The sequence below is a fragment of the Ranitomeya variabilis genome, chromosome 3, assembly GCF_051348905.1.
Source record: "Ranitomeya variabilis isolate aRanVar5 chromosome 3, aRanVar5.hap1, whole genome shotgun sequence".
Lineage (NCBI taxonomy): Eukaryota > Metazoa > Chordata > Amphibia > Anura > Dendrobatidae > Ranitomeya > Ranitomeya variabilis.
This window is the reverse complement of record NC_135234.1, coordinates 510127369-510146464: the sequence shown is the minus strand read 5'-3', so window position 1 is coordinate 510146464 and position 19096 is coordinate 510127369. Positions and strand designations below refer to the sequence as shown.

Genomic DNA, 19096 nt, shown 5'->3' with positions numbered 1-19096 from the left:
TCAAATGGCGCTCCTTTCCTTCCGAGCTCTGCCATGCGCCCAGTGGTTTACCCCCACATATGGGGTATCAGCGTACTCAGGACAAATTGTACAACAACTTTTGGGGTCCATTTTCTCCTGTTACCCTTAGTAAAATAAATTTTGTGTGAAAAAAAGTTAAATGTTCATTTTTATTTAAACATTCCAAAAATTCCTGTGAACCACCTGAAGGGTTAATAAACTTCTTGAATGTGGTTTTGAGCACCTTTAGGGGTGAAGTTTTTAGAATGGTGTCACACTTGGGTATTTTCTATCATATAGACCCCTCAAAATGACTTCAAATGAGATGTGGTCCCTAAAAAAAAATGGTGTTGTAAAAATGAGAAATTGCTGGTCAACATTTAACCCTTATAACTCCCTAACAAAAAAAAATTTTGGTTCCAAAATCATGCTGATGTAAAGTGGACATGTGGAAAATGTTACTTATTAAGTATTTTGCGTGACCTATTTCTGTGATTTAAGGGCAAAAAAATTCAATTTTGGAAAATTGCGAAATTTTCAAAATTTTTGCCAAATTTCCATTTTTTTCTCAAATAAACGCAAGTTATATCGAATAAATTTTACCACTAACATGAAGTACAATATGTCACAAGAAAACAATGTCAGAATTGCCAAGATCCGTTGAAGCGTTCCAGAGTTATAACCTCATAAAGGGACAGTGGTCAGAATTGTAAAAATTGGCCTGGTCATTAACGTACAAACCACCCTCAGGGGTGAAGGGGTTAAACAGACCAAAAATTGGAATGTATGCATGAAAAAAACCTCTTTTTAGATCATACATATAATGGACATGGGACGGAGATAACCGACTGTTTCAATATGTGGCCTGTATTTTTTTAAATTTTCTAACCACAAAATACTGTATACACCAACGGTATCAGAGCAAAAAATGGAATGTATGTCTGAAAAGACAAGATTTGAAGACCACTGATAGACCAGACGTGTGACTGAGATAACAGACTGTTTCAATATGTGGGATGTATTTTTAAAAATTTTAAAAAACACAAAATACTGTATGCACCAAGGGTACCAGAGCAAAAAATGTAATGTATGTCTGAAAAGACAAGATTTGAAGACGACTGATAGACCAGACATGTGGCTGACATAACAGACTGTGTAAATATGTGGGATGTATTTTTAAAAATTTTTAAAAACACAAAATACTGTATACACCAAGGGTGCCAGAGAAAAAAATGGAATGTATGTCTGAAAAGACAAGATTTGAAGACCACTGATAAACCAGACGTGTGACTGAGATAACAAACTGTTTCAATATGTGGGATGTATTTTTTAAAATTTAAGAAAAACCAAAATACTGTCTACAGCAAGGGTATCAGACCAAAAACTGGAATGTATGGCTGAAAAGCCAAGTTTTGAAAACCACACATAGACCAGACGTGTGACTGAGATAACAGACTGTTTCAACATGTGGGATATATTTTTTTAAATTTTCAAAACACAAAATACTGTATACACCAAGGGTATCAGAGCAAAAAATGGAATGCATGTCCGAAAAGACAAGATTTGAAGACTACTGATGGACCAGATGTGTGACTAAGATAACAGACTGTTTCAATATGTGGGATGTATTTTTTAAAATGTTAAAAACCACAAAATACTGTATACATCAAGGGTAGCAGTCTAGCAGATCAAAAAATGCAATGTATGCCTACAAAGGAAGGATTTGGACACCACAGATACACCGTGCATCTGATGGAGATAACAGAGTGATCAAAATGTGTTCTTGTTGTTTTTTGGCCCACCAAAAATGTGTCCATAAGTAGGCTATGACACCAAAATAAAACATTTGGAGTACTAAAATTGTCCAGACATTTCCCCATGGGGGGTACATTTTTTCAAAATCTTTTATGGGCATCATAGACACCCTTTCCAAAAATTGGACTGGCTGTAGCAGCACAAAACCCGTTAACCATGGTGATCTAGTGGCGGCGAATCATGATATCTTGAGGAAGGCATTCTTAAAAACTAGGCCCAATTTTAAGGAGCGGGTCTCCTAGACTTGTAATGCCCATACAGTAAGTGCATGGGCTGACAAATATTTCCCCCTGGGGGTTAAATTTAAAAAAAAATCTTTTATGGTCATCATAGACAACCTTGGCAAAAATTGGACTGTAGCAGCACAAAACCAGTTAACTCTGGTCATCTAGTGTTGGAGAATGAGGAGACATAAGATAAATCCTACTGAAATAAAAGAAATAAATAAAAAATGTGACTCCACCTATGAAAGTAAATAACAAAAGGGAGGGGCGAAGACAGGTTCATAAATATGAAGCCAGAATGTGTCTAGCAAGATATGTTTGTCCCTAGCAACAGCTCAGAGGCAGGGCTATAAATAAAAATATAATATAAAACAATCTTTGAATAATTTTCTATTGTAGAGGTATACACTACCTCATTAGAGGACTGTCCAGAGCTATGAAAAATGGAAAATATAATGATAAATTGGAAGAAGATACGTACATCTCCTTTTTACGAAATTTTCCCCGGGGGGAGTAACATTTCTTTTGGTTTCAAATTGGTAACGACCATCATATAGACACTTTTGCCAAAAATTGCACTGGTGTATCAGCACAGAACACGTTAAACCTGGTGATCTAGTGGTGGAGAATGAGGAAACATTGATGAAGGCCTTATTAAAAACTAGGCCCAATGTAAAGGAGCATGTCTCCTAGACTTGTAATGCCCATACACGAAGTGCATGGGCTGTCAAACATTTCCCCATAGGGGTTACAGTTTTTAAAAATTATTTATGGGTATCATAGACACCCTTGCCCAAAAATTGAATGGCTGTAGCAGCATACAACATGTTCACCATGGTGATCTAGTGGTGGAGAATGAGGAAACATTGATGAAGGCCTCATTAAAAACTAAGCACAATACACACTAGTGTGTGGTTTGTATATGAAGTAAAAGATGAGCGGCCGAGCAAGAACCCGGGCCCGCGGCCGAGCTCATGTGCAGGAGCAGGGTCCACAAAGACCACCTGGACAGGTACAGCAGCCCCAAGGACCCCGGCCAGCAGTCAGATCTCAGCAGCCAGTGCCTGAGCCTTTGCTCATTCGGAAGAGGGTGCCAGAGAGGTCCGCCGGCAGCGGCAGCAGAGAGATCATCGCCGGAGGTTCTGCAGGTGTCAGTCGGACTTGCAGAAGTGTCTAGCGGGGAACGGGGCTGTCGTAACCGTGACTTCCATGACTTCGGGGTGAACACCCAGCAGACAATCGAACACGTCCAAAAATTGAAAGCTGGCACCTCTGGAACCAAGATTGCTCTTGTGACCAACCATATTAACCACAGTGGGCCCTGTACCAGTATCATGTTGACTTCAACCCCGCCATGGAGTCCAAGCATTTGCGGTATGTCCTCCTGTACCAGTAAGAAGAAACCATCGGGAAGGTGCAGGTGTTTGATGGAACCGTGTTGCTTTTACCAAAAAGACTGAATAAGGTCACCGAGGTGTTCAGCCAAACTCGAAATGTGGATAACTCGAAACTCGTGCGGATAACAATCACCCTGACCAACAAGCTTTCACCAACCTTGCCCACCTGCTTCCATTTCTATAACATCATTTTCTGAAGACTCCTGAAGATAATGGATATGAAGCAGATAGGAAACAACTATTACAACCCGAGCAACGCCACCGAAGTCAGAGCCCACCGACTCGCCATCTGCCCGGGGTTTTCCACCTCCATCCTCCAGTACGAGTCCAGCATCATGTTCAGCATTGATGTCAGCCATAAAGTCCTCTGGAACAAGACTGTGCATAACATCGTGAGCAGCCTCTACTCCTAGTGTGGCCCTCAGAGGTTCCAGGACGTCTGCTGCAAGGATGTCTCGGACAGATCGTCCTCACCAAGTACAACACTAAAACCTATCGTATAGACGAGATCGCCTGGAACATGACTACAGCATCCACCTTCAAGAAGGCAGACGGAAGCGAGATCAGCTTTGTGGACTACTATAAGAACCAATGCAATGAACAAGTGAAAGACATGATCCATCCGCTAATCGTGAACATCCCCCCGCAGGCCCAAGCCGGGAGTCACAGATGGAGCCATCGTACTAGTGCCAGAGTTCTGTTACCTAACATGTCTGACTGACAGAATGAGAAACGACTTCAACATCATAAAAGACCTGGCCGTTCACACCCGCTTACCATCAGAACAGAGGGAGCGGCAATTTGGGAAGTTCATGAACTACATACACAAGGATGGGAGTGTTCAGAAAGAGCTACGTGACTGGAGGCTGAATTTCGATACTGAACTCCTACAGTTCAAAGGGGAATCGCACCTCCAGAAAAAAATCCTGCAAAAAGACAAATCTGCTGAATATAATCCACAGTTTGATGATTGGTTGTGAGAGCTGAGGGGTCCTGTCCTGATCAGCCCCCAAGATATGAATAATTGGCTACTTTTTTACACCCGGAGAAATTAGGAAGCGGCGAACGCTCTTCTGCAGAACATTTTCAAAGTCACCCAGCATATGCGCATCAAGATGAAATGGGCGATGTTGGTTGAAGTCGAGGACTTTTTTGGGGGGTTTGTGGCAAATTTTTGAAAAAAAGAGTAGAACAAGGCTAGCGGACAGAACTATGCAACTTATGCCAGCGAAGCTACGATTTTTCCACCACAGATACACCAGGCCTCAGCCTGGCATAACAGACTGTATTAATTGGTTTTTGTTTTTTGCTGATTTTTGGAAAAAAATAAAAATGAGTTGAACAAGGCTAGCAGACAGAACTATGCAACTTATGCCTGCTAAGCTATGATTTTTCCACCATAGATACACCAGGCCTCAGCCTGACATAACAGACATACATTTGTTTTTGGTGATTTTTGTACTGAAGTCTTGCCCAATCCAGCCCTTGTTCATTTTTATAAAAGTCAGCCTGTCAGCATTTTCAGTTCACAGGCGGATGCACTTACCTGTTATAATTCCATCGGCGGCACTAAAAACCCGCTCTGACAGAACGCTAGCAGCAGGGCAGGCCAGGACCTCCAGGCGTAGAGAGCCAGTTCATGCCATGTGTCCAGCTTGGATACCCAATAATTAAAAGGCACAGAGGAATCCCGGAGGACGTTTGTACGATCTGCAAGGTACTCCCTCAGCATCTTCCCAAACATTGCACTTCTTGTGACAGCACCCCTTGCCTCTGTGCTGGCATGATGGGAGGGTCTGAAAAAACTGTCCCAGAACTTTGCCATTGTTCCCCTGTTCTGAGCTGGATTGTAATTCTGTCTCTCTCGCTTGGACTCCTTGGTTGTACAACAAACTCTGACATCTGCTGCCAGCGTTCTCACGTGGGAATTTTTTAATGCTTGTAGTCAACAACTGCCCTCTTCTGCTCACAAATCCTTTCCAACATATGCAGTGTAGAGTTTCAATGCGTGGGGACATCACACACCAGTCACTGAGCCAGAAGCTGCAAACGCTGCTGAAGCCCGGCATGGGCGGGTGAAGCTGTAGCTGACTTTCTAAAATGGGCAGACAGACGGCATTCTTTCACTAGCAGATTCGGCAGCTCCGGGTAGCATTTTGGAAAATGTTGAACCACGAGGTTAAGCACATGGGCCAGGCAAGGTATGTGTGTGAGCTCACCTTGCCTCAGAACCGCCACCAGATTACGGCCATTGTCACACCCGACCATGCCTGGCTGTAGGTTCAGTGGTGTCATCCAAATATCTGACTGATCTTTCAGCGCTTTTCACAACTCTTCAGCATTGTGCAGTTTGTCACCTAAGCAGATTAGCTTCAGCACAGCCTTTTGCCGCTTGGCCGAGGAGGTGCTGCAGTGCTTCCAGCTCCTGACTGATGTGTTCATTTCACAGACGGAGGCTGAAGAGGAGGAGGAGGTGCAGGAGCTGTAGACTGTGGGGGCAACCCTGATTGATGCAAGGCCTGCAATCTGTGTTCCATCCCAAGGTCTGACTGGGTCCCGGCTTCCACTGTGTTAACCCAGTGTGCCGTCAGTGAGATGTACCATCCCTGCTCACAAGCACTAGTCCACGTGTCCGTGGTTAGGTGGACATTCCCAGTAATAGCATTGTTGAGGGCACGGGTAATGTTGTGGGACACATGCTGGTGTAATGCCGGTATGCCACACTGGCAGAAATAGTGGCGACTGAGGACCGAGTACCTTGGGATGGCCGCCACCATCAGGTTGCGGAAAGCTTCCATCAGAACGAGCCTAAAAAGCAATATTTAGAACACAAGCAGATAAGAAATATTAGAATTTAGTACTGTGGCCTGTGGGGCTTTGGCTGGGTATTTCCGCTTGCGTTCCAATGACTGGGATATAGACAACTGAAGGCTGTGCTGAGACAAGGACGTGGACGGGCTTGATGATGGTGCTGCTTAACTGTGGGCAACAACAGGTGCAGGGCTAAAGGCATCTTCACACACATGGTGGACTGGGGACTGGCTTCTATGCCAAACAGTGGAAGAAGCAGTGGTGTCACCTGCAAACAGTGTTCCTGGAGCCTGGGGTTCAGCCCACAAAGTCGGGTGCTTTGCTGCCATGTAACTTATCATGCTGGTGGTGGTCAAGCTGGTAGTTTTGCTACCCCTGCTGATGCGGGCATGGCAGGTGCTGCAAATTGCCTGTTTGGGGTTATCGGCAGAATCTTGAAAATATAACCAGACTCGGGATGTTCGAACAGTTGGAATGGCAATTTCCCTTATGTTGGTGTTATGGATGCACGCTTTCTGTCTGTGGCCACCACACTGCTTCTTCCTGCCTGAAGGGGTGATATCCCTCCTTCTCCATATGTGCTGCTGTCCTCGCTCTGCATGTCCTCCTGCCAGGTTGGGTCAGTCACTATGTCATCCACCACCTCGTCTTCCACTTCCACACCCTGCTCATCCTCCTGACTTTCTGGCAATTATGTCTCATCATCTTCCACCTCTTGTGACACTTTCCCACCATCACCTTCATGTGACCATGGCTGTTCAAAGCTTTGGGCATCGCTACATGTGATCTCATCTGGCCCCACTTCAAGTTGACCAGCCGAGAGTCCGGAATCTTGAAAGGGAAAACTGAACAGCTCTTCAGAGTGTCCAAGTGTGGGATCAGTTGTCTCAGGGCACTCGGCATGGTGGGAGGAAGGAGGATCAGGGTGAGGAATATCCGGTCCACACTCACAGCTACTCAGACTTGACCATGCGGAAGACATGGTGGTGCTGGCTAAGTGACTGGAAGCATTATCCGCTATCCAACCAACAACCATTTCACACTGTTCTGGCTTCAATAGTGGTGTGCTGCCGTCCCCTAGAAACTGGGATAGGAAGGTTGAGCGAGAAGATGTGGATCTTTGCTGTGGCCCACTTTCAGCTTATCCACGGCCTTGTCCTCTGCATGCACCATCAGCATCACGTTCACTTCCCCATCCCTTGCCCCTTGCCTTGCCCATTTTAAATGGACTACTGAACTATTTCAAAAGCTCAAGACAAATGTATTTATTTGGAGAAAAATTATATGTGATTAGTATGCCTACGAAGTTACGATTTTTCCATCACAGATACACCAGGCCTCAGCCTGACATAACAGACTGTATAAATTTTTTTCTGGTTTTTGGTGATTTTTGGCAAAAAATTAAAATGAGTTGAACAAGGCTAGCAGACAGAACTATGCAACTTATGCTTGCTAAGTTACGATTTTTCCATCATAGATACACGAGGCCTCAGCCTGACATAACAGACTGTATAAAGTATGTTTTTTGTGAATTTTGGAAAAAATAAATGTAGAACTAGGCTAGAAGACAGAACTACGCTACATATGCCTGCTAAGCTACGATTTTTCCACCACAGATACACCAGCTGTCAGCCTGACATAACAGACTGATGTAAATGTGGCCTTGATTTTTTGGGGAGCAACAAAATTGTGTCAACAAGTTGGCTGTGACACACACACAAAAAAAGAATTTTTGGCGCACTCACATCTGATGCCTGGGACAAAAAAAAATTGATTTGCACGCTGTTCGATTACAATGACCTGGCTGTAGTCTGCAGCATGACCAAGCAAATAAAGGTAGAAATAAAGGGGTTATGGATTGCTTTAGAATAAAATGAGCAGGTATAAGGTGAAAAAAAAAAATGCCACAGATAACTGCAGCTATCTAATATATAATTGCCTAGAATACTACTTCCTGCAATTTGTGCCAACTTCCGTGGCTTTGTCCGGAGCTATTGTCCGGAGCTAATGTCCGTAGCTAATGTCCGGAGCTAATGTCCGGAGATAAGTGACGTCACCAGTGTCCTACACCCAGGCAGAGCACAGTGGCCCCAGGCAGAGCACAGGGGCCCCAGGCAGAACATGGGGCCCCAGGCAGCATATGGGGCCCCAGGCAGAGCACAGGGGCCCCAGGCAGCATATGGGGCCCCAGGCAGAGCACAGTGGCCCCAGGCAGAGCACACACCAAATCGGAGGCCGAGGGGCCCCGCCAACCAAATCGGAGGCCGAGGAGCCCCGCCCACCAAATCGAAGGCCGAGCGGCCCCGCCCACCAAAGCGGAGGCCGAGGGGCCTGGCCCCGCCCACCAAAGCGGAGGCCGAGGGGCCCCGACCACCACATCGGAGGCCGAGGGGCCCCGCCCACCAAATCGGAGGCCGAGGGTCCCCGCCCACCAAATCGGAGGCCGAGGGTCCCCGCCCACCAAATCGGAGGCCGAGGGTCCCCGCCCACCAAATCGGAGGCCGAGGGGCCTGGCCCCGCCCACCAAAGCGGAGGCCGAGGGGCCCCGACCACCACATCGGAGGCCGAGGGGCCCCGCCCACCAAATCGGAGGCCGAGGGTCCCCGCCCACCAAATCGGAGGCCGAGGGTCCCCGCCCACCAAATCGGAGGCCGAGGGTCCCCGCCCACCAAATCGGAGGCCGAGGGTCCCCGCCCACCAAATCGGAGGCCGAGGGGCCCCGCCCACCAAATCGGAGGCCGAGGGTCCCTGCCCACCAAATCGGAGGCCGAGGAGCCCCGCCCACCAAATCGAAGGTCGAGGGGCCCCGCCCACGAAAGCGGAGGCCGAGGGGCCCCGCCCACCAAAGCAGAGGCCGAGGGGCCCGGCCCCGCCCACCAAAGCGGAGGCCGAGGGGCCTCGACCACCACATCGGAGGCCGAGGGGCCCCGCCCACCAAATTGGAGGCCGAGGGGCCCCGCCCACCAAATCGGAGGCCGAGGGTCCCCGCCCACCAAATTGGAGGCCGAGGGTCCCCGCCCACCAAATTGGAGGCCGAGGGTCCCCGCCCACCAAATCGGAGGCCGAGGGGCCCCGCCTACCAAATCGGAGGCCGAGGGTCCCCGCCCACCAAATCGGAGGCCGAGGGTCCCCGCCCACCAAATCGGAGGCCGAGGATCCCCGCCCACCAAATCGGAGGCCGAGGGGCCCCGCCCACCACATCAGAGGCCGATGGGCCCCGCCCACCAAATCGGAGGCCGATGGGCCCCGCCCACCAAATCGGAGGCTGAGGGTCCACACCATCCAAATCGGAGGCCGAGGGGCCCCGCCCACCAAATCGGAGGCCGGGGGTCCCCGCCCACCAAATCGGAGGCCGAGGGGCCCCGCCCACCACATCGGAGGCCGATGGGCCCCGCCCACCAAATCGGAGGCCGATGGGCCCCGCCCACCAAATCGGAGGCCGAGGGTCCCCCCCACCAAATCGGAGGCCGAGGGTCCCCGCCCACCAAATCGGAGGCCGAGGGTCCCCGCCCACCAAATCGGAGGCCGAGGGTCCACACCAACCAAATCGGAGGCCGAGGGTCCCCGCCCACCAAATCGGAGGCCGAGGGTCCCCGCCCACCAAATCGGAGGCCGAGGGTCCCCGCCCACCAAATCGGAGGCCGAGGGTCCACACCAACCAAATCGGAGGCCGAGGGGCCCCGCCCACCAAATCGAAGGCCGATGGGCCCCGCCCACCAAATCGGAGGCCGAGGGTCCCCGCCCACCAAATCGGAGGCCGAGGGGCCCCACCCACCACATCAGAGGCCGATGGGCCCCGCCCACCAAATCGGAGGCCGATGGGCCCCGCCCACCAAATCGGAGGCCGAGGGTCCACACCATCCAAATCGGAGGCCGAGGGGCCCCGCCCACCAAATCGGAGGCCGGGGGTCCCCGCCCACCAAATCGGAGGCCAAGGGGCCCCGCCCACCACATCGGAGGCCGATGGGCCCCGCCCACCAAATCGGAGGCCGAGGGGCCCCGCCCACCAAATCGGAGGCCGGGGGTCCCCGCCCACCAAATCGGAGGCCGAGGGTCCCCGCCCACCAAATCCGAGGCCGAGGGTCCACACCATCCAAATCGGAGGCCGAGGGGCCCCGTCCACCAAATCGGAGGCCGAGGGTCCCCGCCCACCAAATCGGAGGCCGAGGGTCCCCGCCCACCAAATTGGAGGCCGAGGGGCCCCACCAACCAAATCGGAGGCCGAGGAGCCCCGCCCACCAAATCGAAGGTCGAGGGGCCCCGCCCACGAAAGCGGAGGCCGAGGGTCCCCGCACACCAAATCGGAGGCAGAGGGACCCCGCCCACCAAATCGGAGGCCGAGGGACCCCGCCCACCAAAGCGGAGGCCAAGGGTCCCCGACCACCAAATCGGAGGCCGAGGGTCCCTGCCCACCAAATCGGAGGCCGAGGGTCCCCGCCCACCAAATCGGAGGCCGAGGGTCCCCGCCCACCAAATCGGAGGCCGAGAGTCCCCGCCCACCAAATCGGAGGCCGAGGGGCCCCACCAACCAAATCGGAGGCCGAGGGGCTTCACCCACCAAAGCGGAGGATAAGGGGCCCCGCCAACCAAATCGGAGGCCGAGGGGCCCCGCCAACCAAATCGGAGGCCGAGGAGCCCCGCCCAACAAATCGAAGGCCAAGCGGCCCCGCCCACCAAAGCAGAGGCCGAGGGGCCCGGCCCCGCCCACCAAAGCGGAGGCCGAGGGGCCTCGACCACCACATCGGAGGCCGAGGGGCCCCACCCACCAAATCGGAGGCCGAGGGGCCCCGCCCACCAAATCGGAGGCCGAGGGGCCCCGCCCACCAAATCGGAGGCCGAGGGTCCCCGCCCACCAAATTGGAGGCCGAGGGTCCCCGCCCACCAAATCGGAGGCCGAGGGGCCCCGCCTACCAAATCGGAGGCCGAGGGTCCCCGCCCACCAAATCGGAGGCCGAGGGTCCCCGCCCACCAAATCGGAGGCCGAGGGGCCCCGCCCACCACATCAGAGGCCGATGGGCCCCGCCCACCAAATCGGAGGCCGATGGGCCCCGCCCACCAAATCGGAGGCCGAGGGTCCACACCATCCAAATCGGAGGCCGAGGGGCCCCGCCCACCAAATCGAAGGCCGAGCGGCCCAGCCCACCAAAGCGGAGGCCGAGGGGCCCGGCCCCGCCCACCAAAGCGGAGGCCGAGGGGCCCCGCCCACCACATCGGAGGCCGAGGGGCCCCGCCCACCAAATCGGAGGCCGAGGGTCCCGCCCACCAAATCGGAGGCCGAGGGTCCCCGCCCACCAAATCGGAGGCCGAGGGTCCCCGCCCACCAAATTGGAGGCCGAGGGTCCCCGACCACCAAATCGGAGGCCGAGGGGCCCCACCAACCAAATAGGAGGCCGAGGAGCCCCGCCCACCAAATCGAAGGTCGAGGGGCCCCGCCCATGAAAGCGGAGGCCGAGGGTCCCCGCACACCAAATCGGAGGCAGAGGGACCCCGCCCACCGAATCGGAGGCCGAGGGGCCCCGCCCACCAAATCGGAGGCTGAGGGTCCCCGACCACCAAATCGGAGGCCGAGGGTCCCTGCCCACCAAATCGGAGGCCGAGGGTCCCCGCCCACCAAATCGGAGGATAAGGGGCCCCGCCAACCAAATCGGAGGCCGAGGGGCCCCGCCAACCAAATCGAAGGCCGAGGAGCCCCGCCCAACAAATCGAAGGCCGAGCGGCCCCGCCCACCAAAGCGGAGGCCGAGGGGCCCCGCCCACCAAATCGAAGGCCGAGCGGCCCAGCCCACCAAAGCGGAGGCCGAGGGGCCCGGCCCCGCCCACCAAAGCGGAGGCCGAGGGGCCCCGCCCACCACATCGGAGGCCGAGGGGCCCCGCCCACCAAATCGGAGGCCGAGGGTCCCGCCCACCAAATCGGAGGCCGAGGGTCCCCGCCCACCAAATCGGAGGCCGAGGGTCCCCGCCCACCAAATTGGAGGCCGAGGGTCCCCGCCCACCAAATCGGAGGCCGAGGGGCCCCACCAACCAAATAGGAGGCCGAGGAGCCCCGCCCACCAAATCGAAGGTCGAGGGGCCCCGCCCATGAAAGCGGAGGCCGAGGGTCCCCGCACACCAAATCGGAGGCAGAGGGACCCCGCCCACCGAATCGGAGGCCGAGGGGCCCCGCCCACCAAATCGGAGGCCGAGGGTCCCCGACCACCAAATCGGAGGCCGAGGGTCCCTGCCCACCAAATCGGAGGCCGAGGGTCCCCGCCCACCAAATCGGAGGATAAGGGGCCCCGCCAACCAAATCGGAGGCCGAGGGGCCCCGCCAACCAAATCGAAGGCCGAGGAGCCCCGCCCAACAAATCGAAGGCCGAGCGGCCCCGCCCACCAAAGCGGAGGCCGAGGGGCCCGGCCCCGCCCACCAAAGCGGAGGCCGAGGGGCCCCGACCACCACATCGGAGGCCGAGGGGCCCCGCCCACCAAATCGGAGGCCGAGGGTCCCCGCCCTCCAAATCAGAGGCCGAGGGTCCCCGCCCACCAAATCGGAGGCCGAGGGTCCCCGCCCACCAAATCGGAGGCCGAGGGTCCCCGCCCACCAAATCGGAGGCCGAGGGGCCCCGCCTACCAAATCGGAGGCCGAGGGTCCCCGCCCACCAAATCGAAGGCCGAGGGTCCCCGCCCACCAAATCGGAGGCCGAGGGTCCCCGCCCACCAAATCGGAGGCCGAGGGTCCCCGCCCACCAAATCGGAGGCCGGTCCCCGCCCACCAAATCGGAGGCCGAGGGTCCCCGCCCACCAAATCGGAGGCCGGTCCCCGCCCACCAAATCGGTGGCCGGTCCCCGCCCACCAAATCGGAGGCCAAGGGTCCCCACCCACCAAATCGGAGGACGAGGGGCCCCGCCCACCAAAAGTAAGTGCGGCCCCAAAAGTAAGTGCGCCCCCGGGTGCAAAAGTAAGTGCGCCCCCGGGTGCAAAAGTAAGTGCGCCCCCGGGGTGCAAAAGTAAGTGCGCCCCCGGGTGCAAAAGTAAGTGCGCCCCCGGGTGCAAAAGTAAGTGCGCCCCCGGGTGCAAAAGTAAGTGCGCCCCCGGGTGCAAAAGTAAGTGCGCCTCCGGGTGCAAAAGTAAGTGCGCCCCCGGGTGCAAAAGTAAGCGCGCCCCCCAGTCCCGTGTGTGAAAAGTGCTGCTGTAAAGCTGGTAGCGCTGTTCAAGCACCATGTATTTCCTTCAGGAAATGCCCATCTAATATATAAATGCCTAGAATACTACTTCCTGCAATTTGTGCCAACTTCCGTGGCTTTGTCTGGAGCTAATGTCCGGAGATAATGTCCGGAGCTAATGTCCGGAGCTAATGTCCGGAGATAAGTGACGTCACCAGTGTCCTACACCCAGGCAGAGCACAGGGGCCCCAGGCAGCATATGGGGCCCCAGGCAGAGCACAGTGGCCCCAGGCTGAGCACAGGGGCCCCAGGCAGCATATGGGGCCCCAGGCAGAGCACAGTGGTCCCAGGCAGAGCACAGGGGCCCCAGGCAGCCTATGGGGCCCCAGGCAGAGCACAGTGGCCCCAGGCAGAGCACAGGGGCCCCAAGCAGCATATGGGGCCCCAGGCAGAGCACAGGGGCCCCAGGCAGCATATGGGGCAGCAGGCAGAGCACAGTGGCCCCAGGCAGAGCACAGGGGCCCCAGGCAGAACATGGGGCCCCAGGCAGAGCACAGGGGCCCCAGGCAGAGCACAGCGGCCCCAGGCAGCATATGGGGCCCCAGGCAGAGCACAGGGGCCCCAGGCAGAGCACAGGGGCCCCAGGCAGCATATGGGGCCCCAGGCAGAGCACAGGGGCCCCAGGCAGCATATGGGGCCCCAGGCAGAGCACAGTGGCCCCAGGCAGAGCACAGGGGCCCCAGGCAGAGCACAGGGGCCCCAGGCAGAGCACAGGGGCCCAAGGCAGCATATGGGGCCCCAGGCAGAGCACAGTGGCCCCAGGCAGCATATGGGGCCCCAGGCAGAGCACAGTGGCCCCAGGCAGAGCACAGGGGCCCCAGGCAGCATATGGGGCCCCAGGCAGAGCACAGTGGTCCCAAGCAGAGCACAGGGGCCCCAGGCAGCTTATGGGGCCCCAGGCAGAGCACAGTGGCCCCAGGCAGAACATGGGGCCCCAGGCAGAGCACAGTGGCCCCAGGCAGAGCACAGGGGCCCCAGGCAGAGCACAGGGGCCCCAGGCAGAGCACAGGGGCCCCAGGCAGCATATGGGGCCCCAGGCAGAGCACAGGGGCCCCAGGCAGCATATGGGGCCCCAGGCAGAGCACAGTGGCCCCAGGCAGAGCACAGGGGCCCCAGGCAGCATATGGGGCCCCAGGCAGAGCACAGTGGTCCCAGGCAGAGCACAGGGGCCCCAGGCAGCCTATGGGGCCCCAGGCAGAGCACAGTGGCTCCAGGTAGAACATGGGGCCCCAGGCAGAGCACAGGGGCCCCAGGCAGAGCACAGGGGCCTCAGGCAGCATATGGGGCCCCAGGCAGAGCACAGTGGTCCCAGGCAGCATATGGGGCCCCAGGCAGAGCACAGGGGCCCCAGGCAGCATATGGGGCCCCAGGCAGAGCACAGGGGCCCCAGGCACAGCACAGGGGCCCCAGGCAGCATATGGGGCCCCAGGCAGAGCACAGGGGCCCCAGGCAGCATATGGGGCCCCAGGCAGAGCACAGTGGCCCCAGGCAGAGCACAGGGGCCCCAGGCAGAACATGGGGCCCCAGGCAGAGCACAGGGGCCCCAGGCAGAGCACAGGGGCCCCAGGCAGCATATGGGGCCCCAGGCAGAGCACAGGGGCCCCAGGCAGCATATGGGGCCCCAGGCAGAGCACAGTGGCCCCAGGCAGCATATGGGGCCCCAGGCAGAGCACAGTGGCCCCAGGCAGAGCACAGGGGCCCCGGGCAGCATATGGGGCCCCAGGCAGAGCACAGTGGTCCCAGGCAGAGCACAGGGGCCCCAGGCAGCTTATGGGGCCCCAGGCAGAGCACAGTGGCCCCAGGCAGAACATGGGGCCCCAGGCAGAGCACAGTGGCCCCAGGCAGAGCACAGGGGCCCCAGGCAGAACATGGGGCCCCAGGCAGAGCACAGGGGCCCCAGGCAGAGCACAGGGACCCCAGGCAGCATATGGGGCCCCAGGCAGAGCACAGGGGCCCCAGGCAGCATATGGGGCCCCAGGCAGAGCACAGTGGCCCCAGGCAGAGCACAGGGGCCCCAGGCAGCATATGGGGCCCCAGGCAGAGCACAGTGGTCCCAGGCAGAGCACAGGGGCCCCAGGCAGCCTATGGGGCCCCAGGCAGAGCACAGTGGCCCCAGGCAGAACATGGGGCCCCAGGCAGAGCACAGGGGCCCCAGGCAGAGCACAGTGGCCCCAGGCAGCATATGGGGCCCCAGGCAGAGCACAGTGGCCCCAGGCAGAGCACAGGGGCCCCAGGCAGCATATGGGGCCCCAGGCAGAGCACAGTGGCCCCAGGCAGAGCACAGGGGCCCCAGGCAGCCAATGGGGCCCCAGGCAGAGCACAGTGGCCCCAGGCAGAACATGGGGCCCCAGGCAGAGCACAGGGGCCCCAGGCAGAGCACAGTGGCCCCAGGCAGCATATGGGGCCCCAGGCAGAGCACAGTGGCCCCAGGCAGAGCACAGGGGCCCCAGGCAGCATATGGGGCCCCAGGCAGAGCACAGTGGTCCCAGGCAGAGCACAGGGGCCTCAGGCAGCTTATGGGGCCCCAGGCAGAGCACAGTGGCCCCAGGCAGAACATGGGGCCCCAGGCAGAGCACAGTGGCCCCAGGCAGAGCACAGGGGCCCCAGGCAGAACATGGGGCCCCAGGCAGAGCACAGGGGCCCCAGGCAGAGCACAGGGGCCCCAGGCAGCATATGGGGCCCCAGGCAGAGCACAGGGGCCCCAGGCAGCATATGGGGCCCCAAGCAGAGCACAGTGGCCCCAGGCAGAGCACAGGGGCCCCAGGCAGCATATGGGGCCCCAGGCAGAGCACAGTGGTCCCAGGCAGAGCACAGGGGCCCCAGGCAGCCTATGGGGCCCCAGGCAGAGCACAGTGGCCCCAGGCAGAACATGGGGCCCCAGGCAGAGCACAGGGGCCCCAGGCAGAGCACAGGGGCCCCAGGCAGCATATGGGGCCCCAGGCAGAGCACAGTGGTCCCAGGTAGAGCACAGGGGCCCCAGGCAGCCTATGGGACCCCAGGCAGAGCACAGGGGCTCCAGGCAGCATATGGGGCCCCAGGCAGAGCACAGGGGCCCCAGGCAGCATATGGGGCCCCAGGCAGAGCACAGTGGCCCCAGGCAGAGCACAGGGGCCCCAGGCAGAACATGGGGCCCCAGGCAGAGCACAGGGGCCCCAGGCAGGATATGGGGCCCCAGGCAGAGCACAGGGGCCCCAGGCAGCATATGGGGCCCCAGGCAGAGCACAGCGATATTTTGGACCACTGTGCGGTGTTTCAGACCCCCTGTGTGATGTCTGGGGCCCTGTTCTTAAGTATATTAAAGATTAAAGTAACATATATTAAAGTATATTATAGATCAAATTTGACACGTTTATGAGCACCATTGAGTGATATACTCAAGAATGACATAATTTTTCAACATTTTATGGTTTCAAACTGTAAACACTCAGAGTTTTTTTTACTTCAACCAGAAAACCTTAACGGTTCATAAAAAACTTGACTGTTCAGGATATGATAAAAGTCATAGTATTCTGAATCTTTAACTTATAAAGATACCTTTACATGGGGTGATTATTGGTTCCAGAGAGGCTTTCGGCCGATAATCGTACACATGGCTGGTGACAGGACAATACAATATAAACGTTCAAAGGTAAACACTGATAACATTAAAATCTAATATATAATTGCCTAGAATACTACTTCCGGCAATTTGTGCCAACTTCCGTGGCTTTGTCCGGAGATAATGTCCGGAGATAAGTGACGTCACCAGCGTCCTACACCTGCTCAGGGTGGACAAAGATATATGCCTTCGTGGTGCGCGGCACTTTTCTGATTGGTCGCTCGCGGCAGGCGGCAACCAATCAGAAATGTGCCGTACTGTCAAGAATTGTCAAGAGCTGGTGAGTGCAGCCATTTTTTGTTCTTTCTTACTATTATTTATTAATTGTATTATTCTTACATTTGAATAAATAAAGTATATATGGATTCTAGACTCCCGATTCTTTAGAATCGGGCTGCCATCTAGTATATATATATATATTAAATAAGCAACAGCAGCAGACAGTAATGGAGCCTTTTGAGGTATGCAGTGAGATCTACAGTATATACTCACATACAGTCCCTGCATGCCTTGCACTGATGTGAATATGTGCACATAGACTCCCCTGCCTACCTAGCGCTGCAATCTCTGGACCCCTGAATTAGCCCTAAAAAGGACTGTTGGTTTCTCAGGAGTTCTGGACTGAAGATTTGCAGACCTACACTAACTATTAAAAGGACAATTCTGACCCTATCTCAGCAGCAGCTCTCCCTACACTCGCTAAGTCAGGAGCAGAATGCAGCAAGCAGGGGAGCGCAAGGTCTCTTAAAGACCTGATGATGCTGTGCGGCCAGCCAATCACTGTAATACCACAACAAAGATGGCTGCGGCATTACAGTGCATGACAGACAATCCCTGCACTGTAATTGGTGCTCTAAAGAGCACCAGAATTGCAGGGCGGAGACCCGAGCTCCCGCCAAATAATCCCGGAAATACTCGGTGCTCGCCGATTACACCGAGCATAGTAATACTCGGGCGAGTACCGAGTAGTGGCGAACACATTTGCTCATCACTAATCTTTACCAATGAGGAACGAGATGTGGGCAGGCTGCTGGATAATCTCTGCTTCAAGCTGGAGGCATCGTTCCTTAATTTTGTTATTTTATTTCTGCCATACAGCAAAGCCCATCAAGTATTCAGAAGATTATGCGAGTAGTCATTGTTTAACATCTCTCATTATTCATATGCCAGGCTGGTTTCTGACCCTTACAAATCAAAGCTCCTAGACATGAATGTTTAACGGACCCCTTTATTCACTGTCAATTGGGCAGCTTTGCAGCACCCTACACAGTCTAGTGGAGTTTCACAGTGTTGGAAAATCTCAAAAAGGAAAGAAGTGCTAATTAAGCCCTTTCATCTTCAGGATTGGAAAGGAAAGGTATATTCTAATGATATGTCATTACTTTATGAGATGGCAAAATGCATACAAGCATCCTTCTGTCTACCTCTTATTGCTTTGGCCTTTCTTCTCTTTCCATAGCTGCTTTTAGTGCTTGACATACAACTATCCCTCAGTAAATTTTCAGAACCTTTTGTAGACATTTTATTTTCCCAACAACTAGAGGAAATGTCAGTGGCAGAGGGAGAACTTGTACATCTAAAAAAAATCTTATTAGTACTCTATGCAGACATCAAATAAAAATTGATACCCTTCACTCCTGAATAAATTCTTCTTAGAAGATGGCTTTTATTATTAATGGCTGTAGAGTTTGAGAATTTCAATGCTGTATTTATAAAGCAGATTTCATTTAATTCTCTCTCCCTCCATTTATTGTGCTCCTTTATATCTGTAGTCTGCTGCAGGTGAGTTTAATATGGAGAAGTCTGATGCAGACCCTGATCCCATATCACATTTTAGCCACGTGACTGCTATACAGTATGTGAGACTGAATCATTACGCTGACTTTATAGTGATGTATGCCATGTATTAGTGAACCACAATACTGTATCATGGAAATATATTTTGACAACTAATAACATTGAAATTGCATGAAGCGGCACATTAGTTTGAGCTATCACTGCTGGCAAAGAATTTTTCATGGTTGTGGTTTATATGACTAACTATAATAAAGC

At 55.1% G+C, this 19096-nt stretch overlaps 1 pseudogene; it reads left to right on the top strand.

Moving 5' to 3' along the window:
• The first annotated feature begins 2973 nt into the window (after window positions 1-2973).
• On the top strand, window positions 2974-4614 carry LOC143817724 (piwi-like protein 1 pseudogene; annotated as a pseudogene).
• The last annotated feature ends 14482 nt before the right edge of the window (window positions 4615-19096 follow it).